This window comes from Alexandromys fortis, unplaced genomic scaffold, assembly GCF_014885135.2.
Source record: "Alexandromys fortis isolate MF-2015 unplaced genomic scaffold, M_Fortis_MF-2015_v1.1 scaffold_104, whole genome shotgun sequence".
NCBI classification, from domain to species: Eukaryota; Metazoa; Chordata; class Mammalia; order Rodentia; family Cricetidae; genus Alexandromys; species Alexandromys fortis.
This window is the reverse complement of record NW_026068000.1, coordinates 4,931,018-4,955,612: the sequence shown is the minus strand read 5'-3', so window position 1 is coordinate 4,955,612 and position 24,595 is coordinate 4,931,018. Positions and strand designations below refer to the sequence as shown.

Here is a 24,595-nt window from a genome sequence, read left to right as displayed (position 1 = left end):
CCACAGACAGCTTGCTGAAGTTGTTCTGTCTTTTTACGATGCCGGTCTCGGGAACAGAACTTGGATTGTTCATAAAGCTTGATGGCAGGCACTCCTGCCTGCTGAGCTATCTTGTCTCCACCCTAAAAGACTTCTTAACAAAGAAAAATCGCGAACAGTTCTGTAATGTGCCCCCTTTTACTCACTGATGCGCCAAGCGGTGCTTTGTACTGGGATTATGTAAGCAGCACAGCTTTCTGTATAGGTTTCAACTCTGCAACACTCCCAAGTCGTTATAGGAGTGAGCATCATGATTGGTTGCAAACAATTCTCTCTTTCAAAAATAGAGGAGCTTTAAGACTACTTCATCCCAGAAACGAATAAAATCCTTGGTCTAAGAGAGACCAGAATGGAGACTATTTGGGTCCTGTTGCCTAGGGAAAGGCTGCTTAGCCTGTCTTAGAGCTTGCAAGATGATCTCAGGAGAGGGGAAAGAGGATATTAGACCCCTGCCAAATTTGGCAAAAGTGCAAACAAAAGTAAAGGTATGGGGGTTTTGTGAAGACTGTTGGAGCCTATGTAGGCAGGTGACAGAAAACCTCTGCTATAGGTTTCAGATGCTCTCTGATGACATTCATAGTTGGGGGTTGGCAGAAACGAGTGATCTGCTGAGTTACAACATCCTCACAGGTTTTATGTACTAGTCACAGGTATATTAGGTGAGTGCAGAGGTGGGCAATGAATGACTAAAGATAGATCAAAATAGTTTGGTTCCACATCAGCCAGTTCTAATCACCCTTGTATAGTCTTCCAGGTGAGTATGGCTGTCCCTCCTTGTAAAATCTTCAACATGGGTGTGGCTTTCCCCCTTGGGCCTTCAACATGGGCGTGATTGTCCCTCCTTGTAGAATCTTCAACAGGTGTGGCTGCCCCCTCACAGGGACTACAGTTTGTATTTGTACTTACTTTCACTTTTTATTAACCCTATGCAAACAACAACAACAACAAAACAAAACAAAAATAAGCAAAAAAACTCCAAATTCTTTTTCTGTTCCTTTAGGTCTTCTTCATGGGGGCTCACATGATATGAAAATCTTACATTAAGTATGTGGATGTTTCCTGTTTGGTCTTATGCAGGGATCATGAAGAAACTTTGAAATAGGTGAGGGAAAGATTGCCTTTTCTCCCAGCAGAAGGTTTTTTTTTTTTAAAAAAGCTTTATTTGTTTTTTCTTTTTACACAGAATTTCCTATCTTTTAAATGCTTTTCTAGAATTAAGTGCATGTGACTTAACATGGCATATACTGGCACATGAGTCATATCTGTTGTCTGGTAAGACATCCAAAGCTAGAGGGTGGCCTGTAGGCAGAGGCTGCTCATTTGTTCCCGGCCGCCCAGACCTGAAATAATCACACAGAAACTGTATTAATTAAAACACTGCATGGTCAATCGCTTAAGCCTATTGCTAGCTACTCTTATATCTTAAATTAACCCACTTCCATTATTCTATGTATTGTCATGAGGCTTGGGGTTTACCAGTAAGGTTCCAACTGGCGTCTGTTTTCTTTGGCTGCTACATGGCTTCTCCCTGACTCTGCCTTCTTTCCTCCTTTATCTGCTTGGAATTCCTGCATTGCTCTATTCTGCTAAGCCATTGGCCGAAACAGCTTTTTTCATTAACCAATAAAAGCAACACATATATAGAAGGACTTTCTACACCAGGGGCCCTTCTGACTTAGATGTTGTTGATGTTGATAGTTTTGTCTTGATTGTTTTCTAGATTCCCAGGATACACATTCTACTGTTTTCTGCAACTAGTGGTCCCCTCTCTCTTGTCCCTCTCCTTGTCCCTCCCCAACACCTCGTACATACCCCTCATCCACGCATCATATTTGTGTGTGTTCCAAAATCTCAGACTCTACATTGGTATAACTTTCCTTCTTTCTGGAAAAACCTCGTCTAAAATTTCATTCTATGAAAGTCCAGTGATAAGAAATAGCTATAGACTTAAGTTTCTGTTGTGCCCGGTCCTGCAGCCATTCAGTCCCAAAGAAATACACAGAGGCTTATACTAATTATAAACAGTTTGACCTATTGTTCAGGCTTACTACTAACTAGCTCTTACAACTTAAATTAGCCCATAATTCTTTTTTTTAATATTTATTATGTATACAATATTCTGTCTGTGTGTATGTATGTCTGCAGGCCAGAAGCGGGCACCTTATTACAGATGGTTGTGAGCCACCATGTGGTTGCCGGGAATTGAACTCAGGACCTTTGGAAGAGCAGGCAATGCTCTTAACCACTGAGCCATCACTCCAGCCCCCATAGCCCATAATTCTTAACTATGTTTAGCCATGTGACTTGGTACCTTTTTTCAGTAAGGCAGTCTCATTTTGCTTTCTCTTCTGGCTGGGAACTACAGCTCTGTCTTCCCACTTCCCAGAATTCCCTTAGTCTGGTTGCCCAGCCCATACTTCTTGCCTGGCTACAGGCCAATCAGCATTTTATTAAAATAATATGACTAACAAATCTTGACAGTGTACAAGAGCATTATCCCATAGTAAATACCTTGCTTCTTATTCTTACTTTGGAAACTGTATCTACTTTGACTTTATTCTGGATCATTTTTAAAACCCAAGATTGAGGTGCTGATAAGATGGCTCCATGCTGAATGGTGATTAAAGCCTAGAGAACCAAGGCCTGTGACTGACAGTCTTGCTTGACATCCAGGTGTGGCTAGGGATATTGCTCCTTGGTACAGACTGCTTTCCTAATATGCAACAAGGCCCTGAGTTTGATACATACACACACACACACACACATTTTTACATCAAAATTAAAATTATTGTGTACCCAAGACACTACCAATTGAGTTAAAAAGCCAACACAGAGAATAGAAGAAAATATTTGCAAACCAAATATCTAAAAGTAATTGATATTCAGAATATATTAATAATTCCTATAATTTAACAATTAGAAGTCAAGCAATATGATTCAAAAGTGGTTTTGCATAGACATTTCTCCAAAGATCTAATAAGCATATGAAAGGGTGCTCCACACCACTGGGGAAATGTCAATCAAAACCACAAGGAGACACACTCCACACCCATTAGAATGGCTAATTAAAAAGCCTACAGCAAATTACACCTGTTGGTGAGGATGTGGAGAAATGAGAACCCTCGTGTACTGCCGGGAGAAATGTAAAATGCTGCAGCTGTTATGGGAAGTCGGAAAATTGAAGGTAGAATTACCATATGATCTGGGCATGTAGTCAAAAGAACCATAAACAAGGACTGGGGCAGGTGCTTGCATACTCGTGGTCAAAGGGGCATCCCTCAGATTAGCCAAAATGTGGAAGCAACATGTGTTCATAACATAAAAAGATGAGTAAATTGAGGTACAAATGCATCATGAAATATTATCCAGCTTTAAGGTGAGAGGACGTTCTGACATATGCTAACGACACAAATGCATCTTGACAACAATATGCCAAGGGAAACAAGCCAGTCCCTAAAGGACCATCATTGTGTGGTTCTGTGCATGAGCTGCCTAGAGTACTCAAATTTACAGAGCAGAAAATACAGTGTCGCTGTCAGGAGATGTGGAGGGGGTTTATTGCTTAATGGATATAGTTTCAGTTTGGAAAGCAGAGCGATGGTAAATGGGTAAAATGGTTTGTTGAGCAAACACGAGGACCTGAGTTTGGATCCTGAACACTCATGTAAAACCTAGGCCTAGCAATGTGTGGCTATAATCCCAGTGCTGGAAAAAGTCTGTATAGAGACAGGAGGATCCTGGGACTTGCCTGGGTAGTCAGCAAAGCTGAGAAAGGCAGCTCCCTGCTTCAGTGAGAGAAGCTGTTTCAGAGAATTAGGTGGAGAATGAGAGAGGAAGACACGGGATGTTGACCTCTGGCTTCCACAAGTACTGGATAAGAGCTCATGCGTACACTCACACACACACATGCATATGCACAGGCCACTCTCTCACACACATGTACACCACATAGAAAATGTCCTCGAGACACGTGGTCGCATAGCAGACCATACTGAAGCCACTGAAAATGCAAACCTAAAAATGTATACAAATGCGATGTATTTTATATTTACTTTGCTACAATTTAAAAAGGAGAAAAACACTTGTTTTATGTTTTTGGTATTTTTCTCTGTTCAGTTCTAAGACTCCTACTCTTCCATGATGCTAGAATCAGACGCCCCGGGCCTGACTTCTCTCCAAGGTCATGGTGTGTGCTGGCTGCTCAGCTTCAGATACAGGGTATGAGGTGATGTCAGTGTCCTGGGTCACCAGGTGGCCTGCATTGCTCCTTCTCTCCGGCCACCATTCTAGATCAGCTCCTGATTTTACATTGTGTTATTTTTATATTCCATTATGATCTTTGATAGTACCAACTCTTTCTATGAGCAATAGATATTTATAATTTACGTCAGAAAGCATAAACACTTTCTCAAAATAGTCTGACTTGAGTTCTTTTAAAAAGATTTATTTTATTTTTAAGCTCTCTCTCTCATACTGTCTGTGTCTGTTTGTCCTTGTTTCTCTGTCTTTAGCTGTCTGTCTCTGTGTGCGTGTATGAGTACAGGTGCCTTTGGAGGCTAAAAGAAGGCACTGGATCCCCTGGAGCTGGAATTGCATGTGCCTCTGAGTCAGTCACCATGGGTACTGGAAACTGAACTCTGGTCCTCTGCAAGGGCAGTATTCACTTTTAATCCACTGAGCTATCTCTCCAGTCCCTGACTTGAATTATTTTTTCTTTCTTTAAAATATATTTGATTGATATTTATTGAGATCTACATTTTCTCTGCTCTCCTCCCTGCCTCTCCCCTCCCCTTCAATCCTCTCCTAAGGTCCCCATGCTCCCAATTTACTCAGGAGATCTTGTCTTTTTCTACTTCCCATGTAGATTAGATTCATTAGGGTACTCATTGTTGTCTAGGTTCTCTGGGATTTGTAGGCTTGTTTTCTTTGCTTTATGTTTAAAAGCCATTTATGAGTGAATACATATGATAATTGTATTTTTGGGTCTGTTTTACCTCAATAAAAATGATGTTTTCTAGCTCCATCCATTTGCCTGCAAAATTCAAGATGTTGTTATTTTTTTCTGCTGTGTAAATGTACCACATTTTCCATATCTGTTCTTTGGTCAAGGGGAATTTAGGTTGTTTCCAGGTTCTGGCTATGACAAACAATGCTTCTATGAACATAGTTGAGCACATGTCCTTGTGGCACGATTGAGCATCCTTTGGATATATGCCCAAAAGTGGTCTTGAGGAAGGTTGTTTCCTAATATTTTGAAAAATCACCGCACTGATATCCAAAGGGGCTGTACCAGTTTGCACTCCCACCGGTAATGCAGGAGTGTGCCCTTTACCCCACATCCTCTCCAGCATAAATTGTCATCAGTGTTTTTGATCTTGGCCATTCTTACAGGTTTAAGATGGAATCTCAGAGTTGTTTTGATTTGCATTTTTCTGATGACTAAGGATGTTGAACATTTCCTTAAGTGTTTTTAAGCCCTTTCTGAGATTCCTCTGTTGAGGTCTGTACTTCATTTTTTAATTGGATTATTTGTTCTTTTGATGACCAATTTCTTGAGTTCTTTGTATATTTTGGAGATCAGACCTCTGCCTGATGTGGGGTTGGTGAAGATCTTTTCCCATTCTGTAGGCTGCCGTTTTGTCTTGTTGACCATGTCCTTTGCTTTACAGAAGCTTTTCAGTTTCAGAAGGTCCCATTTATTAATTGTTTCTCTCAGTGTCTGTGCTACTGGGGTTATATTTAGGAAGTGATCTCCTGTGCCAATGCGTTCAAGTGTATTTCCCACTTTCTCTTCTATGAGGTTCAGTGTGGCTGGCTTTATGTTGAGGTCTTTGATCCATTTGGACTTGAGTGTTTTTTGCGTGGTGATAGATATGGGTCTGTTTTCATTCTTCTATATGTTGATATTCAGTTATGTCAGCACCACTTGTTAAGTATGCTTTCTTTTTTCCATTTGATATTTTTTGCTTCTTTGTCAAAAATCAGGTGTTCATAGGTGTGTAGCTAGCCTACTTGGAACTGCTCAGCACCGGGCTCAGCAAAAGTTCCTGCCTCAGTAAATACAATGGAGCGTGATAAAGGAACGTCTCAATACCAACCACACTGAAGACACACATACGTGGAAAAGATGAGAAAGGAAGATGAGCGAGGACATCGCCAGGACATCATCTGCTCTGATCAGCTCCGTCAGTCTTCAGCAGTGAGCAGAGGAACCCCTCGCAGAGTAGGGGTTGGAGCCCAAGTTCCTCTCAGACGAGGGGGTTCCGTCAGGTCTGGCAACTGGAGCACGCGTCTCAACCCATTTGCTCTGCATCTGTCAAGTAGGCAAACGAGGAGGGTGGTGACCCTTTGCTTAGCACTTTGTGGCCATGACTAAAATAAACAGCTTGGTGCTTGAATAGAGGACTATTTTCTCTGCACACCCCAGCTTTCTGAGCAGTCAGAGGGCTTGGACTGCTCAGTTAGAGCATATCAATCAAATTCTCCCTATATGTGCAAAATATCACCTGCTTTGTGTGCTTAATAGTCAAACATCCCATGAATAGTCATGGAGATAGCTTACAGAAAAGATCAACCCATCTGTGCATTCAGCCCTTTTTCATGGGTAACAATGCTCCACCTTGGATATGCTCACACCCCATGTTTCTGATTTATATACCACCCAATTAGTGCCCCATTTAATCTGCTCACCTGTCGTTGCTTTGTTCTGAATTTCATGGCTCTTTTGTTTTAAATCCGCTCTCGCACACATTTTCCTAGTCAGGTTGACTGCAGCCACCCTTGGAACACTGCCATGGTGTCAGAATTGCCTGAATAAAGAAAAAGAGTTCCCTGTAATTATTTTATTTTCTCCCCAGCATGTGACTTGTTATTGATGACACGCGGCGAGGGTGCTTTCTCCGCTAGGCCGCCTGAGCCCTCTGCAGTAGCACGAGTGCCACTTTCCCTGTGTGTGGAGCTATAGCTTGTTAGGCAGCTAGCACGGGGAAATAGACATGAACTTTTTAATATGCTGGAAATGGCTCTGTACTGACTGATGTTCCCACACGCTTGCTGAAGTCATGGCTGATGCTTACAGGAAGCCTGGGAAACTAAAGAAAGGAGGAAATGCAAGTTGAATCCCTAGAAAGAGTGATTACAGAGGCATACAGTGGAATTTTTAAACAGAAGAGCCCACCAGCCTACATACTTCCTCTTTAGGTCTTTTTCCTCACCTCCATAGAGCCACACTGGACACTGCTGTTATATATATCACTACTCAGAGGGCTATTATTTCAAGGCATTCACACCTACAAACAAAAGACCAAACACAAAAATAAAGAAAGGTGCTGTCTCCTTCTTTCCATAAAAAATGGATATCACAGTGTTTACATAGCAGGCCAATTATTTGAAAAACTGGGTTGCAAGGAAAAAGTCACTCTCTGGCAGGGACCTTACATGACAAGTTTCGTTCCACAGTGGATTCAAACGGTTGAGAGGAGATGCTAACATAACTTCAACTATAGCGGTGTGAACACACCACTGTAATAATTCATTTAGAATGATGACACCTGAGACCTAATTTAAAAGTCCTAGATGAATACCAGCCTCACATTCAACCCCGAGGGCTGCTGCAAACCTACCTAAGAAAGTCTAAGAACTATAGTGAGTCTAATTGAATTGGACTTAAACGGACCATTGAGATGGCCTCACAGAGCTCGAGGGAATTCGTATTGTCTATACTGTATCAGAATCGCAGCTTGAGCCGAATAACTGGTTACATTCAATCATGTTACTGTAACTCACGCTTGAGGTGAAGGGGAAACCTTTTGCTATCAGCAAGGCTGGATGGAAAACAATTTCAAATCACTTTAAACCCAGTTGGCAACTACTTTGCCAATTATGGAATCCAGTGGGAAAGGTGTGTGCAAGGGCTCAGGACTAAATGATTTATGTCAGGCATCCGGGCCTCCCGAGGCATGCAGGGGAGTGTGTGGAAGGAGGGGCATGTGGCTAATTATTTCTCCTAAGAATACTTGAGTGAGGTAATTTGTGCTTGCAGATGAGCCAGGCGGCAGGCTGGATAAAAGGCAAGGTAATCACCGAAATTCCGAAGATCCCATTTAGAGGTGGATAAAGAGGAAACCTTAGGATTCAACTCGATTTCTCATCTCTTCATTTGGAAACATTTGGAGATATAAAAAGAGAGCAAACTTAGTGCTCTGCTCTAACGGGCAAGTGGGGATCAAAGTCCATAATTTGTACTTTACGACTGCAGCTTTCATATGGGGACCTCCGGCAAAGATGACAGCTATCATTCGTTAGATGGATGGGTGCCAATCTAGGGTTCTTTAGGACGACCCTGAGAAGCAAGCTCACTCTTTCTCTTGCTTTTTAAGCCCCACTTTATTTTTCTATGACTGGGGTTGCAGACAGAGATGAGAGCTTTTACACTATTTGGTGCCTTCCAACAGGAGCTTGCTATTTCCTGGAATTCCTATATGAAGCTCTCGAGCTGAGAAATGATCCCAAAAGTTATCCCAAGGCTGAGATCACCTTCCAGACCCTCAATACAGGAAGGATACTAGAATTCCAACATAGAAACTTACAGTGGACACTCACAGATTTCAGCAATGGTCTTTTCAGATCCTTTGAACATTTTGGGGGTATTTTTAGTAGTGTGGAGATTAAGAACATTGTTGATTATAGTGTGTGCAGGTCTTGTTGCAGCCTCATGTGAGTGTGTCAATAGTAGCTTGGCTCTCTTGCTTCCTGTTGCCTGTGTCTTTCAGCAGCTGCCTACCGTCATTATAGCTAATATAGTGGATTAAACTTCTGGGCTAGCTGGCGGCTCCAAAGATGTCTCTAATGGTTTCAAATGCACACATCTCTAGAAAACACTTCTGACCAATGAACCCCTAACTGCAAATGACACCGGCAAGCTTCATTGAAAATGACACCACTGGAGGGAAGCTTGCTATCATTTGGGATGTTTCCTCACTGGGGAAAGAGGGCCATTTCAGCAGTCACACCGAAGGGACACTGCCATGCAGCATTTCCCTCTGTAAGGCACAGAATAGAGCAGTGGGGATAGTTAGCATTCCTGAATGCTAACTATGTACCTAGCTGTGAGGTGCCCAAATAAGAATTGAAGCATATCCAGAAGATAGAGAAATTACAGTCCTTCTAGTTCATCCTCACACAGAATGGGGATATGCAGATATTTGATCATCTGAATAGTAGCTAATATCTGGAATGATTCATATTTAAATGAAGATCTTGTGAAAGTGGGAATTAAGGGCCTTCAGATAGAGACAGGCAAAGTCTGGGGAGGATCTTCAGACTGGTCATCAACAAAACCAACTTCTACTTCTTGGCTGCAACAACAGTGAGTTTGTTTCTGTTGCTGGGTCTCCCTTACTCAGCTTGCACTGTAAGATGAAGGAGGTAGACCAGATGGCTTAATGGAGCTTGGTACTCAGTCAGAGAGCTCAGTTTGCCAAGATTTGTGTTAGACAGTGATGAGATAATGAGACTATGGCAGATTTGTTCTGGGTCTTTCTGGCTTTTGTGTCTTAGTAATTTAGTCTAACATCAAATTAAACAAATAATTTTCAACTGGTACATTTTTTGGGAGACAGATAGAAAGCACTTAGTGCCATGGAAAGGTGAGAGCAATTTTCAGCAGCCAGAGAAGGCTTCTTGGGGCTTGAAGCTGTTTGGGTTGATTCTGAAGTATAAGAAGGGGCTGACCAGGAGGAGATGGGTGATACAGGGGGAATTTCAGACAAGTAAATAACATGGAATACTGTGTATACCAGAATAACCCCTATTGATGTAAAGACATCTTGCCCTCACCTCAAATTGAGTAAAAATTTATTCTGGAGCCGAATATGAATGACCATGATGTGGGAACACCAATTTAGATGGCACCAGATATCATCTCCAACATGTTAACAGTCTAATGATGTTCCTATGGTAACAGAGCAAAGGAAGCTGAAACTAAGCTACTGTTCAAACACATTGGTGGTATATTAGGCAAGCAGTGTTTGGTAAAGTGGGAGGATATCTGTTATTCGCCTCAGATACTATCTGGTGGCATTCTCAGTTTCTGAATTGGTGGCTTGCTGAGAATACATTTTATAAATGTTTTGGTGGCCATAATAATGTTATGGTAGACATATCAGATTCAGGAATAGATGGGCTGTGAAAGGTCTTAAAATAGCCCCGGGCAATTTGTTTCTGATCTTCCACAATTTGAATTTTCATGATTGTCAAGTTCAGCCATTTGGCCTTATAGCATCTTTAACACAGGTGCAGCTCCCCACTTTCCTTGTCCTGAACCTACAATTCATACCGTCTGTCTCAGCAGCCGATGTGCTGAGATTATAGGTGTGTGCCCCAGACTGTTTCAGTTAATATCATCCCTGAAGAGTCTGTAGTCAGAAAGAGGTCGAGACTGGTTTATGGAAATGAAAATATGGGTGAGAGGCTTATGGCTGATGTAACATGTCATCCTCATGTTGAATGCAGATGAGAAACCACTGAAGGCTTGTCACTGCAGAGTGGGGATGGCTCAGATGAGCTTTTCTCTAGACCAGGCATGTCCAGCATTTTGGCATTGCAATGGCATTGTCATCTACAAATATCTTGGTCCATGTTCATGACTATGCTCAGATGCCCGTGGCCTGTAGACCAGGACTGAATATCCTTGTTTCAGACCTCGTCTTCCAAGCTTCCTATATGGCTACCAGACCCGTAAGAATGCTAGATGGCACAGTACTCAGGTATAGGCTGGGTACTAGAGAAGAAGACCACCCCAGAAGCTCACCTTCAATCTACTGCTTGTTAAAATTTGAAAAATAAAGATAAAATGGTTTAGTCAGGTGTTCTGGTGCTTTTTATCTTGGCTTTATCAGCGCTCAGATCAACCTGAAGTAGGTGCTGATTCATGCTGTTTACATCTTTGTAGGACTTAATAGTGGATTATGAAATAAACCAGAGGCTATTCTGTATCTGGTTAGAGGTTGCACAAGAATTAACCTGCCCTCAGACTCACTAATTCTTTAGCAGATATTGGTTGGCCAGATTGTTTAAATGGTACATTGAGGGGACAGCACAGCAAACCGGGATGGAAGGGAACGGTCGAAAGCCTGACAAAGTGCTTGAGAAAAATGTTAAGGGAGACTTACCTGCCATCTGTCCCTTCCCCTCTTCCTCCCACGCCTGCCATCCGTCCCTTCCCCTCTTCCTCCCACGCCTGCCATCCGTTCCTTCCCTTCTTCTCACATTTTCTCACTCTTCTGCCATTTTTATTTCTTCCTTCTTTTACTCTGCTCATGTATTTATTTAACACATTTTGACCTATATGCCAGGCATGCTATAGAACACTGGGAAACAAATATAACTACTTACAATTCTGGATCCTCAGTAGTTGAATACCTAGAAACTGACAAAGAGGAGCTGAGTGCTTCAGAAGCCTAGAGGAGTCTATCAGCACACCCCATCTCATGGGAGACAATACCTGTTCTTTTTTTTTAAAAATATTTATTTATTATGTATACTGTGTTCTGCCTGTACATCTTCCTGCAGGCCAGAAGGGGACACCATATCTCATTACAGATGGTTGTGAGCCACCATGTGGTTGCTGGGAATTGAACTCAGGACCTCCAGAAGAGCAGGCAATGCTCTTAACCACTGAGCCATCTCTCCAGCTCCCGACAATACCTGTTCTATCACGAAAGCCAGCTGTGGGAATGTAGTGTCCTGGCAATGAGTGGAGTAGGTGGAGGAAGGAACTCTTTGTTAGTGAGGGTTCTGTTACTGTCACAAAATATCTAAGCCATCAAGCTAATAAGAGAAAATGCTTATTATGACTCATGGTTTCAGAGCATCACTCCAGGTCTGTTTGATCCTGTTTGGACCTGTGACAGCACAGTGCACCACAAAGGGAGTGTGGACCAGAGGGAACCAGTTCACCTCAGGGCAGCCGAGAAACAGGGTCGTAATATTCTCAATAGCATACACCAGTCACCCAACTTCTCTCTACTAGGCTTCACCTCTTAATATATTACTACCTCCCAATGCCACCAAGCTGTTACCAGCTGCTTTTGGAAGTTAAGATTCAAATGATAGCAGGCTCCAAGATCAACCGTTTTTACTCCAAAATGTTGCCCACCCAGCATATGAGTGGTTGGGTGGCTGAGGCAGAATTATGAGATTGGGGCCAGTTGGGGCTATATGGTATGATACAAACCAAATTAAACATCCCTGAACTCGGAAAAAAGCCTGTGCGTGCTAGCCATGTCTGTGCCTCCCCCAGGTGTGACCTCAGCTTCTTCACACTGACACTCCTGTACCACCTGCTCACACGCACCCCGTACACACCTCTGCTGCCCAAACCCTGCTCCCACCTCATCCAGCGACTCTGTTGACATCAGTGGAGGTTGTGGTGAGAACACCAGCTTCTGTGTCGGCATCGCCTCTGGGACTCATGTTCTGGTAACTTTCCTGGCAGTAGTTTGAAAATTGCTCTTGTTGAAACCCAGTTTCACAGTTTCCTTGCTTCACTTTGGAAAGAGAGCCAGGGCATTTTATTTGCTACCCACTGCTTAACTATGGCAACTCTCAGCACAATTAAGGTCTTATTGAGGGAGAAAAGGCTTTGATCACCTTTAGTGACTCTTGGAAGCCCCTCTAAGTGCCTCGGCTAATTCTCACCTCCTTTAATAGTGTGGATATGTTCAGTGACCCCTGTCCCACCCTCTCACAGTTGCTGCGTACAGTTCCCCAGGCACAGATGTTCACAGACTTAATGCCCTTTGTAGCTATTGTTAAAATAATATCTGGGATATCGATAGCATTGGGGATCTGGGTGGAGCTTGTGGGGTGGCAGCAGGACCAGGGTCATGTAATTCTAAGACTCATTCCCAGCTGAGAGTAGGAGGTTTTCCTTCACTGTTGCATGGTAGAGAAAAATCAGTTGAAGTGATGGTACTGAGCCCAGTGTTGGGATGCACAGCTGCAATCCCACCACTCTGGAGGTTGGGGTGGTTGGTTGGGTTTGTGTTTTTGATTGTTTTGGGGGTGGGTGGGTGGGAGAGAGAGAGAGAGAGAGAGAGAGAGAGAGAGAGAGAGAGAGAGAGAGAGGTGGGGGTGATAGCGCTGGGAGCTGGGATAAGGGAGAGAGGGCGTTCCTGTATTTCTATCTTACAGATCTGATTTCCTCAAAGGTCGAAAGATGTAGATACTCAGGAGCTTTTCTACATTGCATGACTAATAACTGTAACATACGTTTGTATGCATTGCTTACCACCAGCAGTTGTGGTAGCATGTCTAGTTGAATTCAGATTCTGAAGGTGACAGCTGACCAAGACCCTTCCTGTATACCCAGTCAGTCTCTCATTTTTAGCATAATAAAGCCTCAGCGGATGGTGCTAAGGAAGGTCACATTGTTTGTCTTCTGTGGGCACAGCCCAAGTCCTCTGTGTCTGCAGTGAATGTGCTAGTGCCTGTCTAGGAGTGGATGGTGTTGGAAGCTGTTTTTAGTGGACACCTGCTGGATATGAAGTGGTCACTCTGAAGATGGGATGTTTACATACTCCAACACACATAGACAGCCACCAAAGATTTTAGAAGACAGCTCAATTTACATCAAGACCCATTTTCTAATCTGATATGGAAAGACAGGCCACTCAGGAGGCTGGGGCAGGAGGATTACCAAGAGTTCCAGGCCAATCTGCACACAGTAAGACCTCGTCTCAAAAAATCACCACTGATCTGTAGTTTTCAATGTAACGTTGAGTTTCTCATGCTTGTTTTCTGGTAGACTGGACTTCAGAAAAAGAACTGAAGTGGGCATCATGATGGCAAATTTTCTTATTATTTTTATCAATGAAAAACTAACTTAGATGCTATAGTCCCTTGAAGTTTGTTTTGGGAAGCTAGGAAGGACATGAAGGTGTGTTGAAGAAGCAACAAGTTTTCTTCTCAGAGGTCACATGACATCTTTGTAATCTGTCTTTTTATTATTCAAGAAAGCAATACTCATGAAGGAAGGGTTGAGGGGAAATATAGAAAAAGATAAAGGTCAGAATGTAAGTAGCTCCAGATTGCTGTGCAGAAGCTAACATGCTATTTTATTTTAAGGGGAGAGCAGGGATAGGGAAAATTGAGTTTGTATTTATGGGAAAACATCAGCATTGTGGCTCTCCAACTTATACACATCAGACCATTTAAACTGCCCGATGGCATTTTTTGTGTGTGTGTGTGTGTGTGCTAGGCATTTTTATATCTGAGTTTGGAAGCCCAAACTGGGAGATCTGAATTGACTCGCCTGGGCTGAGCAGAATATTCCTTGCACAGCAGGTCCGTCCTGCTCTGAGCTTTTCTTTTCACCGAGTAGAGTTCTGTTTTCAACTCAGCTCAGCTTTAGCTTAGGCATAAAAAAAGTATAGGAGACTTTCCTCTCCACGCATGTGAAAGCAATTTACTTAAAAGCTGAACTACATTGTATTTACTCTGACAGTTGAGTGTGGTCCAAGAGGGAGAATCGGAGCTCTCTTGTAGTGGCAACGTCTTGAAGGAAACCTTTAGCAAACCTTTCTCTGGTGGAGAGAGAAGGCCTTAACGCTGGCTAACTTTAAAGTCCGTTCTGTTCTGTATCCATGTAATGAGTAAATGTAGAGATAGAGGCAAACTTTGCCCCCGTGTGTGTGTGTGTGTGTGTGTGTGTGTGTTTGTGAAGTAATTCCAGATGGGAAGTTAAAATGATCAATATCATTTTCTGAAAACTAGTTTAAAAATGCATTTTTTTCTGCTTCCATATTGGCCCCAGGCAAAACAAGCAGTTTTAGTTTCTGGAGACCAGGGAAGTTTGGAGCAGGTCTTGAGCCATGGAGAGAAGGAACACACAGGTCAGGGAGCATCTAGGTGTCTGGTCTGCATCCTCACAGGCACATTGTCTAGGAGTTAGGACCCCAGGGGAGAATTCCACAGAGAGTGTGTGTCATATTGCTTCCCTGGCTCATTCCCCGAATACTGTACCCATCCCTGGTTGCCCAAGCTGACATACTCTTCGGTGTCAGCTCTGTCACCTAACATGTTGCACGAAGTCCGCCCACCTCGGCTAGTGGTTGAGAGAGTGTGAGGGATGTCTGCAAGGAGACAGAGGATGGGATGGTCTTGTTGGATGTGCTGTTGTCCCCTGCACTATGTGACAGAGTAAGAGACCAGATAATAACTAAGCTGAAGGTGACTTTCAGGACTTTCATTTGGGCTTTTCTTGTACACCTTACTCTTTCTGCGTTTGCACATACCCACATCCTGCATACCTGCATACCCACATCCTGCATACCCACATACCTGCATACCTGCATACCCATATACCTGCATACCCACATCCTGCATACCCATATATCTGCATACCCACAAACCCGCATGCACATATACCCAAATGCCCACGTACTTGCGCACCCTCATACCTACATAACCATGTACATACATGCCCGCATATCTGCATGCCCTCATGTCAGTATTCCTGCATGCCAGAATATCCACATGTCCACATATTGCATACCTGCATACCTTCCTGCCCACATACTCACATGCCCTCATACCCTCATGCCCTCATATCCACACGTCTGCATATTGCATGCTCATATACCCGCATGCCCACACACCCGCATGCCCACATACCCGCATGCCCACATACTCGCATGCCCACATACTCGCATGCCCACATACCCACATGCTCTCATACCCGCATGCTCACACACCCGCATGCTCACACACCCGCATGCTCACATACCCACATGCCCACATACCCGCATGCTCTCATATCTGCATGCTTTCATACCTGCATGCTCACATACCCGCATGCCCACATACCCGCATGCTCTCATACCTGCATGCTCTCATACCTGCATGCTCACACACCCGCATGCTCACATACCCGCACGCCCACATACCCGCATGCTCTCATACCTGCATGCTTTCATACCTGCATGCTTTCATACCTGCATGCTCACATACCCGCATGCCCACATACCCGCATGCTCTCATAGCTGCACTTGTTCTCACCATGGCTTGCTTTTGCTTCTCTTTCATCAGCCTTTTCCCTAAATTGTGTGTTTATGATTTTGTGGCACAATAATGAACTTTAATTGCCATTTGAGTAAATGTTATGCTAGTTAACAGCTACATAATCTTTTCAGTAAATGGAATAGATTAATCAAAACCTGAATTTCTAGTGGCCATCACTGCACATGATCTTGCTGGGTCGATGGATAAGAGCTGTAAACGAGGCCCACAAGATGCAGTATTGTAGAAACAGGTAGGAGTGTCTCCAGAGGGGCTGTCAAGGGTGCAGGCCCCTAGACTTCCTTACGGTTCTGGGCTCTTTCTATGCATTATTTTGTCATCTCAGATGGCCTTGTCTTTTTCAGGGCAGATTTAATCTGCCACTTGCCTTTATGAGGAGGGAGACAGGAATGTCACAGCCAGCGTTTCCTTTAAGTAAGCACAAAAGCTCATTACTTCTCTTCACACAGTTGGCACGTGGCTCCACTCTGTCACAAGGGGTCTTCATGGTGTCTACAGCCAGACTTGAGGGATGTGAGGTACCTTACCTAAAGGGGAAATGGCAGAACGGAAACCAGAGGGTAACTGGTAATCTCTGTCACTGACTCCAAGCTTGAACATGAGTTTAGGAAACAGAAAACTGTAAGTAACAAATGATGTCACACCGTGAGGGACGGAGCAGAATTTGGCTGGGTCTTGGTAATTGCTGCACATGGAGGGTGGGTAAAAGTCAAGGCCGGCGAAGCAGAGGAGTCGGTTTGTGGAGGTGGCTTGCATGTGAACCCAGTAACATGGGTTCTAGCCTTTCTCTCCTCCCTGGGCTGTGCTTTCCAGGTTTGCCATTAACAGAATTTTAACCCTGGGTTAGTCATGATTTTCTTTCTCTTCCTTCCTTCCTTCCTTCCTTCCTTCCTTCCTTCCTTCCTTCCTTCCTTCCTTCCTTCCTTCCTTCTTTCTTTCATTCTTTCTTTCTTTGGCTTCTAAAGGCTTTATAGCTAAGACATTTTTAAAATTGATTTTTAGAGCTCTACATTTTTCTTTGCTCCCCTCCCTGCCTCTCCCCTTCCCTTCAGCCCTCTCCCATGGTCCTCATGCTCCCAATTTACTCAGGAGATCTTGTCTTTTTCTACTACCCATGTAGATTAGATCTATCTATGTCTCGCTTAGGGTCCTCATTGTTGTCTAGGTTCTCTGGGATTGTGATTTGTGGACTGGGTTTCTTTGTTTTATGTTTAAAAACCACTTATGAGTGAGTAAATGTGTTAATTGTCTTTCTGGGTTTGGGTTACCTCACTCAAAATGATGTTTTCTAGATTCATCCATTTGCCTGCAAAATTCAAGATGTTTTTTTTCTGCTGTGTAGTACTCCATTGTATAAATGTACCACATTTTCCTTATCCATTCTTCGGTCAAGAAGCATTTAGGTTGTTTACAGATTCTGGCTATGACAAACAAAGCTGCTTTGAACATAGTTGAGCAAATGTCCTTGTGTTATGACTGAGCATCCTTTGGATACCACCCAACAGAGGTATTACTGGGTCTTGAGGAAGGTTGTTTCCTAAGTTTCTGAGAAATCACCACACTGATATCCAAAGGGGCTGTACCAGTTTGCACTCCCACCAGTAATGCAGGAGTGTTCCCTTTACCCCACAACCTCTTCAGCATAAATTGTCATCAGTGTTTATGATCTTGGCCATTCTTAAAGGTATAAGATGGAATCTCAGAGTTGTTTTGATTTGCATTTCTCTGATGACTAAGGATGTTGAACATTTCCTTAAGTGTCTTTTAGCCCTTTGAGATTCCTCTGTTGAGAGTTCTCTGTTTAGGTCTGTACTTCATTTTTTAATTGGATTATGTGTTCTTTTGATGACCAATTTCTTGAGTTCTTTGTATATTTTGGAGATCAGACCTCTGCCTGATGTGGGGTTGGTGAAGATCTTTTCCCATTCTGTAGACTGTTGTTTTGTCTTGTTGACCGTGTCCTTTGCTTTACATAAGCTTTTCAGTTTCAGGAGGTCCCATTTATTAATTGTTTCTTTCAGTGTCTGTGCTACTGGGATTATATTTAGGAAGTGGTTTCCTGTGCCAATGCGTTCAAGTGTACTTCCCACTTTCTTTTCTGTGAGGTTCAGCATGGTTGGCTTTATGTTGAGATCCATTTGGATTTGAATTTTGTGAATGGTGATAGATATAGGTCTATTTTCATTCTTCTACATGTTGATATCCAGTTATGCTAGCAGCATTTGTTAAATATGCTTTATTTTTTCCATTTGATATTTTTTGCTTCTTTGTCAAAAATCAGGTGTTCAAAAGTGTATGGATTAATATCCAGGTCTTCAATTTGGTGTGGAATCTCCACGATTTCTTTTCCTAACATTGTTAGGAGGTATTAGATGAATTTTGAGTCTCCTCCCATTATCTAAGTTACTGAGTTTCTTGCCATGTTTCCTAGTTAAGATTTTTTTTTTTTTTTGGCTGGGAAGAGACACAATGACCATGGCAACTTCTACAGAGGAAAACATTAATTGGGGTGGTGGCTTACAGTTCAGAGGTTCAGCCCATTATCACGTTGGGACATGGTGGTATGCAGGCAGACATGGTGCTGGCTATATCTTGATCAGAAGGCAATAGGAAGCAGACTCAGATACTGGGCAGCATCTTGAACATAGGGAGCTTCAAAGTCTGCCCCCACAGTGACACACTTCCTCCAACAAGCCCATTCCTACTCCAACAAAGCCACTTCTCCTAGTTGTGCCACTCCCTATGAGCTTATGGGGACCAATTACTTCAAACTACCGCACCATGTACTTCAAATACTTAAAGGTTGCATTAAGGGCTGGAAGGAGGCATCCAGAGGCTCATGAAGTCTAGAGAGAGCTAGGAGCCTCTCCTCTATTGGCTCTGTGGTACCCTGCACATGCATGTGGTGGAGAGCTGGGCTCATCCCATCCCACTACCACTCTCTCCATCTCTTCCTTGTCGTTACCCCCAGTGTGATAAAGGGTGCCTCTCCTAGGACAGTTCCTAAAGTTGCTGACAGCATTGAGTCTTCACCCTTCTCTCATGGTCAGTTGGGAATGCTAGATGCCCAGGGGTTTGGGAATCTGCTTGTATTCCTCAGCTCTTGAAGAGTATATCACTGTGATTTAGTTTTGCTGGTCAGCCAGATGTGCAGGATGGACCTCTCCCCAGAGAAAGAAAATCCCCAGAATGTTGTTTGAAAATAGATTCTTCTCTCATATTATACATCTGACAGTTTCTTTTTTCTCTGCTTTTCCTAGCCTCTTCTCCACTCCCCTCTTCCCCAGTCTACTCCCCTCTGTCTTTCTTCAGAAAAGAGCAGGCCTCCAAGAGACAACAACCAAACATGACAAAACAAGATACAGTAGAACAAGGCAACCCATAGGAGGAAAAGAGTCCCAAGAGTAGGTCGAGGAGCCAAAGACACACTGCTCCCACAGTTAGGAGCCCCCCAAAAGCTAACAGCCACAGCATGTCTTCAGAGAACCTGGTTCAGACCCCTGCAGGCTCAGAGCTGCTGCTTCATCTTTTGTGAACCCCTTTGCATTCTACTTAGTTGATTCAGTGAGCTGTGCTCCTCTGGTGTCCTCTGTCTGCTCTGACTCCTGCAGTCTTTCCTTCCTCTCTTCCATGGGATTTGCTGAGCTCCCATGAACACCTTCAATTTAGACTCTCCCTATATTGTCCAGTTGTGGTTGTCTCTGCTCCCATCTGCTGCCAGAGGAAGCCCTTCTGATGATGACTGGACAAGGTACCCATCTATGAGTATCACAGAATATCATAAAAAATCACTTCATGGATTTTTTTCCCCTTTCAGAGCATTTATGTTTGGTTCTACCCTAGGTCTCTGGGCTATCCAGTCTTGGGTTCCTGGCCATCTAGTGTCGGTCATGGCCTCTTGTTGACAGAGGTTTCTGTCCTGCCTGGTCTCACAGCTGTTTAGACCCAAATAAACACACAGAGGTCTATGTAATTATAAAGTGATTAGCCTAAGTAGCTCAAGTTTCTTATTAATTCTTATAACTTTATTAGCTCACAATTCTTGTTTTTGTTAGCCATGTGGCTTGGTACCTTTTTCAGTAAGGTAGTCACATCTTGCTTGCTCTGTGTCTGGCTTCCTCTGTGTCTGGGTGATGGTTGCAGACTGAAACTTCCCTCTTCCCAGAATTCTCATTGCCCCACCTCTACTTCCTGCCTGGTCATCTGTGTATTGGGTTTGGATCATTCTTATTAAACAAAAGGGGGAGATGATGGGGGAAACCTTATTAGCCAATTATCTTTAAGATAATTATCTGTAAGATAATGGTGCTCTCTGCACCATTCCCACGGAACACTGCTGTGCTTGGGTTTCTCATTTCCTGTTTTGTGAGTTTCCCCCTCATAATAAATAAAAATATAATTATTGTATCCCTTAGCTAGCCTGGTTATTTCAACAGGCTCTCTCTTGTGGGGTGGGCCTCAAGTTAAATAGTTGGCCACTCCCACAAGTTCTGTGCCACCATTGTCCCAGCACATCTTTCAGGCAAGGCAGATTGTAGGACACAGGTTTCCTGGATGGTTTGGTGTCCATATTTCTCTTTTGGCAGCCTACAGTGTTTCTTCCTGCATCAAAGAGCCTAGAACCCAGGGTAAAAGCTCTGTAGAGGCACTAGCTGGACCTTCTGTGTTCAATGAGCTGTGTGGATGTTGTCCTCAGCAATAGGGTCCCGCTCTAGGTGTGCAGAGAGTGACCTTCTTTCTGAGCATCAGCCTCCTTGGCCAACAACTCAACTTAATGCCACCCAGTCCCACTATCGGGAGTCTTGCTTGGCTACAAGCGGTGTCTGCTTCAGACTCCTCATCCTTTAGAGTACTAGTAATTCTCACTAGGATCATCCCCATAGATTCTAGGGAGCTTCTGCTGCACTGGGTTTCCACAGCACCCCTAAGCGCTCCCCAATTTCAGTCATCAAGCCCCAGCTCTTTCCCTCTACCTTACCCTCCCTCCACACTGAATCCTGTCCCCACCTGTCACTAGTCTGCCTGCAAAATCTATTCTATTTACCCTTCCCAGGGAGATTCATGTATTCCCCTGCCCCAAGAGACCTTCTCTTTACCTAATTTCTCTGAGTCTATGGCTTGTAGATTGGTTATCTTTTACTTATTGAATAATAATGACTCATAAATTCACATGCCATATTTATCTTTCTGAAATCTCCTAAATTTAACGGCACAGTTTCTGTCACTTTGGGGATTCAGTAACTTATGATTGTCCATGCCCTCTCAATCTTGGGCATCATTTTCTAAAATAGTGAAGAGCTGGGATTTTTAACAGAATTGAAAAGAACGCATAATAAGCAAATTAAAAAAAAGAAACCTATGCGAGACCCTATTGCTGGCAGTCAGGGAGACATGCAACGAGCTCAACCCCTGTTAGGCCCTGCTGCTGGCGGTCAGGGAGACTTACAAGGGTGTAGGACTCTTCCCCTGTCCTACATTGTCATGAATCTTTCATGGTGGCTGAGAGATAAATAGCCTGCTTTGAAACAGCAGGATTGACCAATTGATTTTTCAGAGTGTTTTATGGAGTGTTTCATTTCCAGAGAAACTTGACATTGATCCGCCGGGCTGCCCTACAAGTGGAGTTACAGCATTTAGTATGTTTATGGAATTGTTCATACATGTCTAAATTACAAAGCAAAGAAATTTTTCAACCCAATTCCTCTACTCTTTTTGCTCTGAAAGCACCAATCAGGCATGGCCAAGGATCACGGCTGGAAAGTGAGCGCAGAGGTTGTCATTGAAAGGGGTATAGTTTTAATTCACCTTATCATCTACTCTCTAGCCTAGGCCAATAAATATTTCCCTTTAGGAAATGTTCATCAACAGCATGAGAAGATTCATGAGAGGCAATGAGATCTTAGCTCTGAAAGGAGGGGAAAGCTAGCCCCATGGTGCATGGCAGTGAGTGACGGAGGTAGAGAAGGCTTGGCCCCTAAAGCAGCCCTGTTCAGGAGGAACTTTGGGAGGTGACTGGGTCATGAGTGTTCTGACCTCAGTTGGATTGGCCGACTAGTGGATTTATGGTTTTGTGGACTATTGGCAGGTGGTGCCTAGCTGGAGGAAGCCGGTCCTTAGAGGCAAGCCCTCTAGGGAGTGATTTCTCTTGAGCCCTTCCCATTCCTCTCTCCTGTTTCTGTGCCTCCGGCCACCATGATGTGAGCAGCTCCACTCTCTCATACGCATCTACCAAGATGCTTGGCTTTGCCCCAGACACAGGGCAGTGGGTTCAGGCAACCACAGGATCAAACCTCTGAAACCAAGGTTCCCGAATGGCTCTGTAGCTCAGGCTGACTGCCAAACTCACTGTCCTCTTGCCGTTAGCCTTGCTAGTGCTGGGATTATAGGAACAGGTCATCTTGCCTGGCTTAGACCTTGCCTCCTTTTAAGTTATTCTGATTTTTTTTAATTGTATTTACTTTTGAGGGTTTCACACTGTAGCCAAGACTGGGCTAGAACTCACTGTATGTCCCAGTCTGGCTTCCAGACTTGGGTTATTCTCTTACCTTAGGCTCCTGAGTGGCGGGGGATAACAGAAGTTAGCCATCACTGCCTGCTATGTTTATCACTGCAACAGAAAGCAGAATCACAGAGACATCAATGAAAAGGGATGATATCAAAGCAAGATAAACCATTGCTGAATGAAATGGCTGGTTGAAGGCGGTATTTAAGCTAGGGCTGTGGGGGAAGGCTTGTTAAGGCTTTAGTAGGGTAGGCTTTGGCAGGAAGGGATTTGGAGAGACCTGTTCTTGACTTGATGAGCTGGAGATGTCTGTGGAACATCCAACAGGAAGCGGCACAAGGGACCTGGCATCTCTGAGAGAAGCCAGGGCAAGTGCCCTATTTAAAGCAGCAACACCAGATGGTGTGTGGATGAGACATAGAGGGCCGTTCTTCACACAGAGGGCTGGCTTCTCTCTTGGTCTCTGCATCAGTCCTGCCGTCAGCATCTCTGTGTTCAGACTCCTCTGCCTAATGCACCTCAGAGGCCTTGGCTTGCTTTCCGGAAGGAGTCTGTTGTTTAGGGCTTTCTCTTTCCACACAGAGAAGGGATGCAATGGAAAGGTGGTACTGATTTTAAGGCTACTAAATGCAGCTTGATGATGTATGGTTGTGCCAGAGGTTTAGGTTCAGGTAGATACCTTGTTAATCGGCAGAATTTTAATATGGAGCAGTTTACTTACTTTTCTGCTTGCTGTGACAGAATGCTTGGTGGAAACAACTCATGGGAGGAAGGCTTCATTTGGCTCATGGTTTCAGGGGACTTTGGAGTCTCATGCAAGGCGCATCTTTGTATGGTGCTAAGCTATAGTGCTACGGAACTTACAGCACGACTTGTTCATATCTTAGTGCATCAGGAAGAAGAGAACTTGGTCCAGAACGAGAAGTAGATAACACCTGGATGTCCTGCCCTATTAAGACCTGATTCTGCTAGTCACCACCTCCTGCTCCACATGCCCTTCAACCTCCCCTGACGGAACTGCTCGCTGGGGACCAAGCATTGAAGAGCACAGCCTGTAGAATGCACGTCACATTCACAACGTAACAGGAACTAATCATCTTGCTTCTGTGCGTGGATGCTGGAAGGAGGGAATGCTAATTTCTTCCCTCTGTCTTGGTCTCCAGCATCCACTAGAAGGCATTTCTGTGTAAGCATTCACCCCACTGTGCAGCATCGCGGTCACATTGTGGGAACTGTGGCCCCAGCACTCCCTGTGTAACTCGGAACTCCACAGAGGATGCAGCTTACAAAGACACAAAGGAGGAGAAGAGGAGCCCAGGCCCGTTTCCTCCTTTGATCTCCTTTGCATGTGTGGATTCCTCTCTCCCTCCTGTACCCATGACTATGATGAAGCATCACCGGCTTCTTTTCCAGAGCATCAGGTAATTAAACAGATTCTGCTTATGAGTTTATGATTTGCCGAGGATTCACACTCACCAAGCCGTTCTGGTTTATCTGTATGGCAGGATCACATCCAGGTTAACTCCGTTTCAGTTCTGAGAAAGCAACTGCTTAGAAAACATGAATAACTTCCGGGTTAATTGGTGCTGATAGCTGTGCTGTTTTCCATTGAGCCACAGTCTGCTGAAGCTGGGTGAGTGTTTTAATGCATAGAATTCAGCGAGAAGGCATTCTATGTTATAAAAGCAAGATGATCAGAGCGGTAGACACAAGGTAAGTGCTAGGCATTCCGAAGAAATGTCAATTAAACAAGGCATCCAAGGAAGATGAGCCGGAAAGCCAGAACAGGAGAAGATATGGCTGGAGGCGCAGAGTGGCGAGTGAAGAACTGGACATTTCTTTCCTCTCTGCTGCTACCTTTTAACAGATAAGTCATGTCCTATTGTATTGGTCAAGACTTGGAAGAGCTTTTCTTCCTTTCTATAAAAGGGGGACAATGATCTACACTGGCAGCTGGAGAGTTTAGACGAGATG

General features: G+C 43.9%; 1 long non-coding RNA gene across 1 annotated transcript in view; it reads left to right on the top strand.

Annotated features, from left to right (window-relative positions):
• Positions 1-24,254, top strand: part of LOC126512750 (uncharacterized) — a 43,016-nt gene extending 18,762 nt beyond the window's left edge. The window contains exons 2-3 of the long non-coding RNA XR_007595145.1: positions 23,509-24,042; positions 24,127-24,254. This is a non-coding gene — a long non-coding RNA (uncharacterized lncRNA). The remainder of the gene's footprint in view (positions 1-23,508; positions 24,043-24,126) is intronic.
• The last annotated feature ends 341 nt before the right edge of the window (positions 24,255-24,595 follow it).